The 10,080-nt window shown below is 39.1% G+C and overlaps 1 long non-coding RNA gene across 2 annotated transcripts; it reads right to left on the minus strand.

Annotated features, from left to right (window-relative positions):
• Positions 1-5,076: 5,076 nt before the first annotated feature.
• Positions 5,077-9,746, minus strand: LOC133378079 (uncharacterized). Of its 2 annotated transcripts, none has more exons than XR_009760845.1 (3): positions 9,707-9,746; positions 8,965-9,105; positions 5,077-6,081 (listed from the first exon to the last, which is right to left on the minus strand). It is a non-coding gene; the product is annotated as an uncharacterized LOC133378079 (long non-coding RNA). The 2 variants fall into 2 exon arrangements; XR_009760844.1 differs by lacking the exon at positions 9,707-9,746 and adding an exon at positions 9,484-9,527.
• Between the last annotated feature and the right edge of the window lie 334 nt (positions 9,747-10,080).

The following is a 10,080-nucleotide window of genomic DNA, read 5'->3' on the forward strand; positions in this document are numbered from 1 at the left end:
GTTGCATGGCCAATTTCTCGTTAGCTTCAAGGGAGTGAAGATTCTGTCTGTAGAAAACAATGGGCTGGATCCAGGGATGTGCTAGCAGAAGGAATTCAGGCCACAATGCATTCCCATGAACTGTTGTGCAGGAGCTACTAGAAAGGCACTTCTGATCAAACTGATTGCCTTCTGGCAAATTACCCAATTCCACATGCAAAGGACACCTTAGACATAAACTTTACAGCTTGCTCATAGTCTATTCAGGTGGATATGTGAAGCCTAAAAGCGTAAAATGCAGCACAATTTGGTTTGTCCTTAATGTTACTTGCATTAAAATCCTGATCCAATCGATAGGGCTTAATCACAACCGAGTTTTGCTTGGTTCTACTCAGAACACTGTGTTGAATGGTTTTAATAATTTCTGATCATTCTGATACAAATGATGATCCAGATGCTGAAGAGGAAACATTAACTATTTACAAAGATATTTATAGACATTTAGCACCTGTATCTGAATTTTCAATGACTAATTAAGAGGCAGAGAATCTGGCAGATACTCTGCTTTACGTTTTGACTTCACAGACCACAGCGACTTACTAAAACAATGACACATTTGAAAGTCTGGAAGATTATTTAGAGGAGAAACAAATAGCTCTTTTAAAACCTGATTCTAACGGCCATTTAAAAGAGAAAATATAATCACAGTATAATCAATGCAGTGAGTTATATTTAGTGGTGAAATGATGAATGGCACTCTTGGGGAGAAGGAATATTTTTATGTATGAGTTCTGACAGCTAAGGTAGCCTTAAGCAGCAGCAGGTTGCAATAAATATTTTATTTTGAGCAAGCTGGAGCCTTCAAACAGGGCAAGCAAATTTACTGTTGCCTACATATGCTGCTCACTTTCTAGATATTTCTTCTGCTGGTTCACAAAATTAAAGCCGTAGCTTGCTTTTCCACCATATCTGATTTCAATTTTCACTTTTTAGGAGAAATGTCTTTGATAACCTGCAGCAGTCGATTTTAGTGCAAGGTATAGATGTTATTCTGGGTGTAAAAAGACTATCCTCAGTTTTATTCTGTGCTAAAGCAGTGAAATTGCTTCATTTGTGAAACGAGCCAAAATACCACATTTGTGAAAGAGGCAGTGTCTTTGCCAAATTCATAAAATAAAATAGGTATTCAGTTTTGCCTAATCCCTGTATTTTTCAGCTATACAAGCCAATAACATTTATTTTGATTTGCTGACTAGCTAAAGGATTCTATGAAATCTTTCACCCTGGTTTACTATCTCCAATTGAATGATATCTTGCATGATCCAATCTGTAACATCAAATGTGGAGTATGAATCACTTCCCCCACCAGAAGCTGAGTAAGTGTCAGATGCAGAGAGAGCTTCAGGTGTTACATAGGAAGGGTAAGTAGATGTGGTCATGCTTTCTTCCCTCTTCCCTCTCAATGCATTATTCAATGTCTGAAGTCATTCTCAGTCCCTGTTGAGGTATATTTTAATGTATTGCATGGGAAACTCATACATTTTAGAATACATTGTCTGATTTTGTGCATTGTCTTTAGTGATGATTGTGCAGTAGCCAGTGTTCAATAGGAATAGTCCAGTGTTTATGATGGGTCCATTCCTTAGACATTATTCCAGAGTAGAAAAATGACCACAAACCTGGGGATGGAGGTGAAGGGTTATTACAGGCCAGGCACATGACAGAATAATAATTCCAGGGCTCGTTTGGTATAGTGGTTTCCATCAAGCACGTGTACCACTATATTAACTCCTGTGTATTTCAGAGTAGCCTGAATATTTGCAGACTAGTACATCCCAGACAATACCTCTACTTAAAAAGAGAGAAAGACCTCAATGGATGACTGAAGAAACTCTTCAAATGGTTAAAGAGAGAAGGAAAGCAAAAGCAAAAGGAGATAGAAACATGGTCAGAACCCTAAATGCAACAATACAGTGACTAATAGGTAGGGAAAAGGACAACTATTACAATAGTTATTGTATAGAAATAGAAGAGGACAACAAAAAGGGTAGAACGAGAACTCTATTCCAAACAATTAGAGAAATTAAAGGGAAATTTAAACCAAGAGTAGGGATGTTGAATGATCAACAGGGGAACACACTGACTGACTGAGATGAAATAAAAGGAAGATGGAAGCAATACACTGAAGAACTCTATAAAAGAGATGACAGATTCATTCATGAAGGAACCACATGATGAAGAACCAGAAATTTTAGAATGTGAGGTGAAAGCTGCTCTTAAAATACTTGAAAGAAACAAATCACCAGGAACAGATGGCATACCAATAGAGTTGCTACAAGCTACTGAGACTGAATCTGTCCAAATTTTGACAAAAATTTGTCGAGAAATATGGAAAACTAAACAATGACCCACAGACTGGAAGTGTTCAATATACATCCCAATTCCAAAGAAGGGGTCAAATTCAAGGTGTGCTTTCCATGTTATGGGTGCCACATAGTACGTGCTTGTTCTGCTCTTGTAAGAAATCAGTCCTGTAGTGTGGCAGCACCTACACTTTGGAACTCTTTGCCTATTGACATTAAGCCTTTATTGTATTCTTTTTAGCACCTGCTAAAAACATTTTTGTGTAGCCTACCCAGGCATGTAGAAGCTATTGTGTTTTTTAATCTGTTTTTAACTTGTTGGGTTTATTATTTTAAAATACCTGTCTAACTGTTTTTGCCAGTAATTTTATTGTTTTAATTTCTTCTGTAAGCCACTTTGAGATTTTTTACAATAAAGTGGTATATAAATGTAAATATAATACATAAATAAATTTTAGAGTCACTGTGGCCCTTGGGTCTCTTTCCACTTTTACCGACTCATGCCATTTGGTACCGTCTAGCTCAGCACTGATGACATGGAGTAGTATTCCAGGATTCCAGGCAATAGTCTTTCCCAGATATTGGATTTTGGACCTTTGCATGCAAAGCATATGCCCTACCACTGAGCTACAGCCCTTCCCGTTTAAAAAAGTATCTTTTAAAATTGCTCTTTTCAATTCATAATGAGTGCATAGCATACCTAGGGCAGATCCACACCATTCATTTAAAGTACATTCAACACACATTTGAAGTACATGAATCACACCACAGAATCATGAGAACTGTTGTTTGTTAATGGTGGTGGGAACTATAACTGTGAGGGGGAAGATACACTTCCCAGGATTCTTTGGGGGAAGTCATGCACTTTAAATGTGAGTTGGATATGCTTTAAATGTATTGTGTGGATCTACTTCATAGACATTGCCTGAATGTAAATCATTTTAAGTAATTTTTTAAAATAGAAATCACTATAAAGTTTTCTTGGTGACCATGGGCTACTCACAATCTCTCATTCTAATCTGCCCCTCAAGATGAAAACAACCAAGGGTAACCATGACCATCCCAAGGAAGAAGGGCACACTTAAAATGTAGAGGAAATAATGTACAGACCATAGTGTGAAATCAGATACTTATCAGGACATAGTATGAAGAAATATTTATATAAGCATGACTATCAAAGATATTTATTGTTTACACAACCTGTAAAGATATTTATAGTGCAATCTAATGCATGTTTACTTAGAAGCAAGTCTCAGTGTATTCAACAGGGCTTATTCAAACATGGAAGTGTGCACAGGACTGCAACCTCACTCACCCATCCCAAAATTCAGAGTCATGTCACTTTAAGCTGTTTTGCAACTGTTTATACTTGTTTATATGGTTATTGGATTTTAAAGGGATTATTTCTTATTGTGAGCTGTCTTGGTTTCCAATCACCAACCCTACCTCACAGGGTTGTTGGAAAGACTCCATATATACACACACATTGGAGATGCAAAAATACATATACCCCTTATAATAGTTTGTTGTCAAAACCAGTTGGTCAGTGCAGAACATTTCTTTAAAAAAAACAAAATCAAAAACAAAATTGTTATTTGTCTTAGTTTCCTACAAAATAAATGCAGTGATACCTAAGTAAGCCCTGCCTAATTGCTTTAAAAAGTAGGATTGGAGGGAGAGAGAAAGGTTTACAACACAATTTTTTGCTATGTTCACTCAGAAGTCCCATTAATTCACAGCACAATCCTAACCATGTGTACTCAACAGTAAGTCCTATTGAACTCAATGGGGTTTACTCCAAGTATGTGGGATTAGAGTTGCAGCTTTACTCCCAGAAAAGTGAGTATTGGATTAAAGCTTCATATTAGGAAGGCTTTCAAAACACTGCCCCCTTCAACAGTCCAGGAAAATTTAAATTTGTTTGACTCCTGAACACAAGAGAGAAAAAGACTGAAAGCTATATACTTACTGAATTTATGAGATTTTCAGATAAACAGGAAAAAAAACAATTTTTTGGCCTTGTGATGGGGTCTCGCTACTGCCTTGTCAATCACAACCCTGACTTCACTTATTGGCTACAAATATGAAAGGGTGGGGTTACAGTAGTCAGCTATGAGCTCATTTAACAGAAGTTACAGGGGCGGCGGCTGACGTTTTAGAGTATATCTCTTGAACCAGACCACCTAGAAACTTAATTTTTTTTAAAAAAATTAACACCTGGGAGTCCACCCAGAGACGACCCAAAATGTCCACCCAGAGAGGACCCAAAATAGGCAAAACCCAGAGACCTGGCAACCCCAGTCATGACATAGAAGGCCTGATTCAAACATTCAGTCTGTAGCATGGTTACTGCCAGAAGTCTTTACGGTGGTCTGGTTTCCAAACAAATTCAAGCATGTTTACTCTGCTTCCCATATAGGTCAGATTAACATCACCATTCCAGAGAGGAGAGACACAAATATTTTCTACATGATTCAGCAAATTCACATGGGAAGAAGATTCAAATGTCTTTGCTCCTGAGCCAGTGTTTTTTAGAGGCAAGCAGGCCTTACAGATTTATTTATTGCAGTTTTATAATGCTGTTCATCCAAAAGGACCACAAGATAGTTTACAGTATTCATGTTAAAACAGTAAAACTGCTAATAAAAACATAAATTTCAACTAATCAATATAATCATAACATTAAAACAGTTCCATGTCTCCAACAATGGAGAATTTCCTCCAAACATCCAGGTGAAGAATTGGGTCTTGGTCCTGAAACCCCAGCAGTGATTATGTTGTATGTACCTGCACAGGGAGGGAGTTTAATAAATAGGGTGCCACTACAGAGAAGGCCCTCTTCCGTATCACACCCGTTGGGCTGGACCTATTGGTGAGATGACACGAAGTAGATCATAAGAACTGAATAGCCTGCTATACAGAGATGCATCTCTTTCACATATTTGGGTCCCAGACAGGTAAATTGTCCTGTAGACAAAATATTTTACATAGATCTTTGTTTATGTTTTTGCTCAACAGTGTATTCACTGGGTAGCCTTGGAATAAAGAGCCAGTGTTCTTTCAGCTTTAGTTTTCTCAACTGATATGTTAGCAATCATCATAGCCTCCCTTGCAGGACTATTGTATGGATGGCTGAGATAACTAACATAAAGCACTTTATCCACTCAAGTGATAGAAAGCCAGTTTAGAGCAATCCATTATTATGGCAGGGGGAGGTCCCTAAAGATTTGGGGTAAGCAGTTGATACTCTGGGTTGTGACTCATACTGCTGGTTCTGCATATAGAAGTAGGCTTTCATATACTGAGCAGCTAATTTGTTTTTCAAGTATCCTGACCAGGAACATATTCAAAGAACATAACTGCATCCAAATGAGCTGTTCTGTGGGTGAAATCTATTCCACAGAGGTAAAAACAAACAACCTCCCAACAACTCCTGTTGTAGAATAAGGACATGTACATCTTGAAGCTCGTATGATTTGTCCTTAGGTTGCCATATTTTGGTTTCTAAAACTTATGGACCTGGATGCCTCTGAGCATGCACAGAATTTTTATTTTTTCCAAAGGGAAAATTTCAAAAAGTATCCATTGGCAAATTACTCCCGAGCATCTTTCTTTTGCAGAGGGATATTTCTTCTTGTAGCTATAGACTGGTTGGATGTGCTGTGGAATCTGGTGTCCTGTGCAGCACACACTGTCCTTTTGCCTAGGGTTTGCTGTGGCCCCACGGATTCTGCATTCCCTATGAAATAGCCCAGGATGAGATAACAAGCAGTGACTAGATTAGTGCACTACGTTAGAAATGTAGCCATCACGCCCCCCATGTGACACATTAATGCACAGTGTGCACTATGACAGCAAACACATGCACGAAGAGCATTTTTTTTAAGCTTTGCATTCTCCAATTCTGGCAATTGGTGAAAGGGATAAAATTCAGGCTAGGTGGCTACCTATACATAGCCATCTGGACTACAGCCCTGGCACCAATTTTAAATATATTTGTCAGCCCCTTCCATTTTTGTGAAGTGTCTTTCTCGTATTCCTGTTTTGAGAGAGCACACCATCACCCTAACCCTTAATACTTTTTTCTCACTTTGGGGGAAAAGAGATATCAACAGTCTAGTTAGAATTAATGACAGGCTGACATAATCTATATTAGTTTGTTCAGAGAACCTCTTTGTAACTGCTGCCACATGGCCGTGGAGTACACTGTCAATTCCTTGGAAAGATTGAAGAATGCTGCCAGTACATTCTCCTCTGCCAGATGTTTCATTTATTACAGAGCCTCTACACAGACAAACATCCTTCTCCTGTGCCAGCTCACTACCGTGATATCTCCTTGCAGTACTTTGTTCCCTAACTAGCTTTTCACCGTTCTTGTTCTAACAAGAAGGACAGGCACTTAGTGAATGAGTGTAATTAGCTTGATGATGTGTCAGCAGGCTGGCACGGTGGCAGCACACTAAATTGCTAGGCAGGATTTGCAATAAAAGGGCTCCTACACTTTGGCTGGTGATAAATATGCCAAAGACAAGAGGATTTCTGGTCTCTTGTAACATTTCTCTTTCCCCCCACTCCCTTTGAGCTTCACATTTGGAGATGGCAACAGTGTTTCCAGAAACCTTGTTTTCTAAACTAGCTAACTGAAGAAAGTGATGACATTTTATGATATCGTGTACTGGAAAAGCCATCATGGTGTGTCAAGCGAGGAGGGCAACTGAGTTTTGCTTAGCTTCCTTGCTTATTAATGATCACTTTCTAGAGGTATCTCAATTACTTTTGATGGATGGAAAATTTGTTTGATTTTGAAAACTTATATCTTATTTTATAGCTTCAAGTAGATCCCCCCCCCGACTTTCACAATATAGTCACAGTCAAATGCAGTATAAGGAACAGAAATAACAGTGTTCATTTGGCACCAAGATTATTCAGGCAACATTTCTGTCCTTGTCCTTGGTCTTCCCTGCTGTCACCTTTTCATCACCACCTACTATGCAGCTGAGCCCACTGAGGACCTCAGAGGCTCAGCCGGTGGTGAAGGCAGGGCTTTCCTCCTTCAATGAGCCCTGATAGTTGGCGAATACTGAGCTAGGACACAGTCTACACGGACTAGGGTTTGCAAGTTGAAACACAGCCAACGAAAGGGGGAGGACAGGACAGTTGGCTTGGAAAAGAGACCTTTTCTGTGGTGGGGTGATGTTTGCTGAAAGTGATGCTGATTTGCAAACTAGCATTGTCTGTGTGTTTCCCTGCCCTTCCTCCCAACCATGCACAATATGCATAACGTAACATGTATATTCACCAACATGTTCACAAATACAACAAAACATGCTATAACTCTCTAGGACTCTCTCTTTACAGGAAAATAGTACCTATAATAGCGTCCCGAAAACTTCCTGTTGCCAGTGCTAGCTCTGTGTGAATTATGCTTGCTTTTAACCATTCCCTCTTCATTTTCCTTCTTGTCTTCATTGTGGACTAGCAGTAGAGACGGACAAATCTGTCAATTTTGGTTTCTCTCCGTTTCTCATTGTTCTATTCACATTTCCACATCAGTTCACTTAAAAAAAAAGCTCTTCATGAAAATTAATGAGCATTTTAGTTTTATTTTCTCCTAATATACACATTTTGCTGCAGTTCTCCCCAATATAGAGAATTTTTGTATGTTATTTTCACTAGTATATACATTTTTGTACACGTTATTTGGAGAACTACATCACAAAATGTGTAGAAGTGCACATTTTGAAGGATAGCTGCATTTTGGTTAGCATATTGTCTCAAGAAGTGCAGATTAGGTAAATTGCATTAAACTGAACCAAATTTCTCCTATCTCTAAGCCAGCCTTTCCCAACCAGTGTGCCTCCAGATGTGTTGGACCACAATTCCCATCTTTCCTGACCATTGGCAATGCTGGCTGAGGCTGATGGGAGTTGTGGTCCAACAACATCTGGAGGCACACTGGTTGGGAAAGGCTGCTCTAACTAGCAGAGAGTCATAGTAGGTTGTGAACAACTACAGCAGGTTTTGCATGGATTGGATGTGCCAAGAGCCCCCCGCCCCAGCTCAGTGTTGGTATGCCCATAGATACAAATGCACATCCCTTTTCATTCTGTTAACCTCATCCCAGTAGCCACATTCAAAGGAGCTAGTCCAGTGTTTGGCACAATATAGTTTAACTGCGGCACTTTGCCATAAAACTCCTCATTGACCTAGCTCACAACACACAGAATGCTTAGTATTCTGAACATTGGGCCCAGCAAGGAAGTGCACTAACATTTCCCAAGGCTAGGAATATTGGCCAACTGTTCATTTTTGATTATGTTCTTAGCTGTGGGAAATTTTATAAGGATCTCAGTGCGCACAGAGAGTAGGGTAGCCCCCTGACCATACATTGCTTTATTTTATGGGGAACATATTGCACCCTTTGGATAAATAAATACTAAGTCATTGCCAGATAACTACATAACAGCATGGATCCTGTTCTATAGCAAGCCTAGCTTAATAGTAATTTTAGTTCTGCATTACACAAACTCCTTGTAAAAATGGGTCAATTAACTACGAGAAGATGGCAGAAAAGCAAATTAGCCTCTCGGGGTTGTTGTTTGGAAAAACTAAGGGTTTGTACCTTTTTGAAACTCTGTGTAAGAGATTGAATGTTGGATTTGGGTCAGGGAGACATGGATTCAGATCCCTGCTGTTGCTGCTGCTTCTCCTCTTGTTGTTATTGTGTTTATAAATCACCCATCCTGCAGCAGAGGTCAGGTGTCTTACAACAAAGGATAAACAACAGAATCACATAAATGGTTAAAACAAATACAGAAATAAAATATTCATAAAATAACAATTAACACTTTGCTGTCCAGGGCAAACACTACCATATTGAACTGAAAAGGCCCAGGTAAATTGAAATGTCTTTAGTTGACATCTGAATCCCCAAGACGAAGGAGGCAAACACAATTCCAGGAGGAGATCATTCCAGAGTCAAGTCCCCACTATGAAGAAGGTCCATCTATTTGTCCCTCACTGTGGATTCTTGTGGGGACTACAAGCAGAGCCCTCCACCACTAATCTTAAGAACTGTGAGAAGGTGAAAAAGACCTTCATGATTTCCTCCCACCCAGCTAGTTTTAATCTTTAGACATACTCTTTCATGCAGATGTGGCTTCACACAGTTAATGGGTTTATGTGGTGGGGACCACAAACAAAGTTAGTCACATCATGAGCTCTGCCCCGCACTATATCTTTTGGCAAAGGAGATAAAATCCCCCCTTCTACCATGCTTAGTCATTCTGTTTGAACAAAAAAGTGGATAAGGCTTGTTAAGGGATAATTAATATCCATTAAGAGATCTGATGAAAACCACCTACAAAAAACTTGCATAGGCACCAGTTCTAAACATATTTGTCAGTCCTATTGAAATGAATGAATCACAGCCTAAAACCTGCCTGTCTTTTCTAGATTCATAGTCCGTTGGATTTAGAAAATTGGAAGCACATGTCTCAATTAAGAACCAATTAGTATGACATCCCAGTAGGAAAGAGGTGTTCTGAAAAGGCAACCTGCTGCAAATTAGGCAATTTAAAATTCCACAGACTTTTAAAACCAGTGTTTCATAAAACTACTAAATGTTTAACAATTAAGCTACACTGGCCTAAAAGTTAACATTGCTTCTCTAAGGCTGTAATCCTAGATGCTCTTACCTTGGTGTAAGCTTCATTGCATGTACTTTTCAATAAACATG

Source organism: Rhineura floridana, chromosome 2 (assembly GCF_030035675.1).
Source record: "Rhineura floridana isolate rRhiFlo1 chromosome 2, rRhiFlo1.hap2, whole genome shotgun sequence".
Taxonomy (NCBI): Eukaryota; Metazoa; Chordata; class Lepidosauria; order Squamata; family Rhineuridae; genus Rhineura; species Rhineura floridana.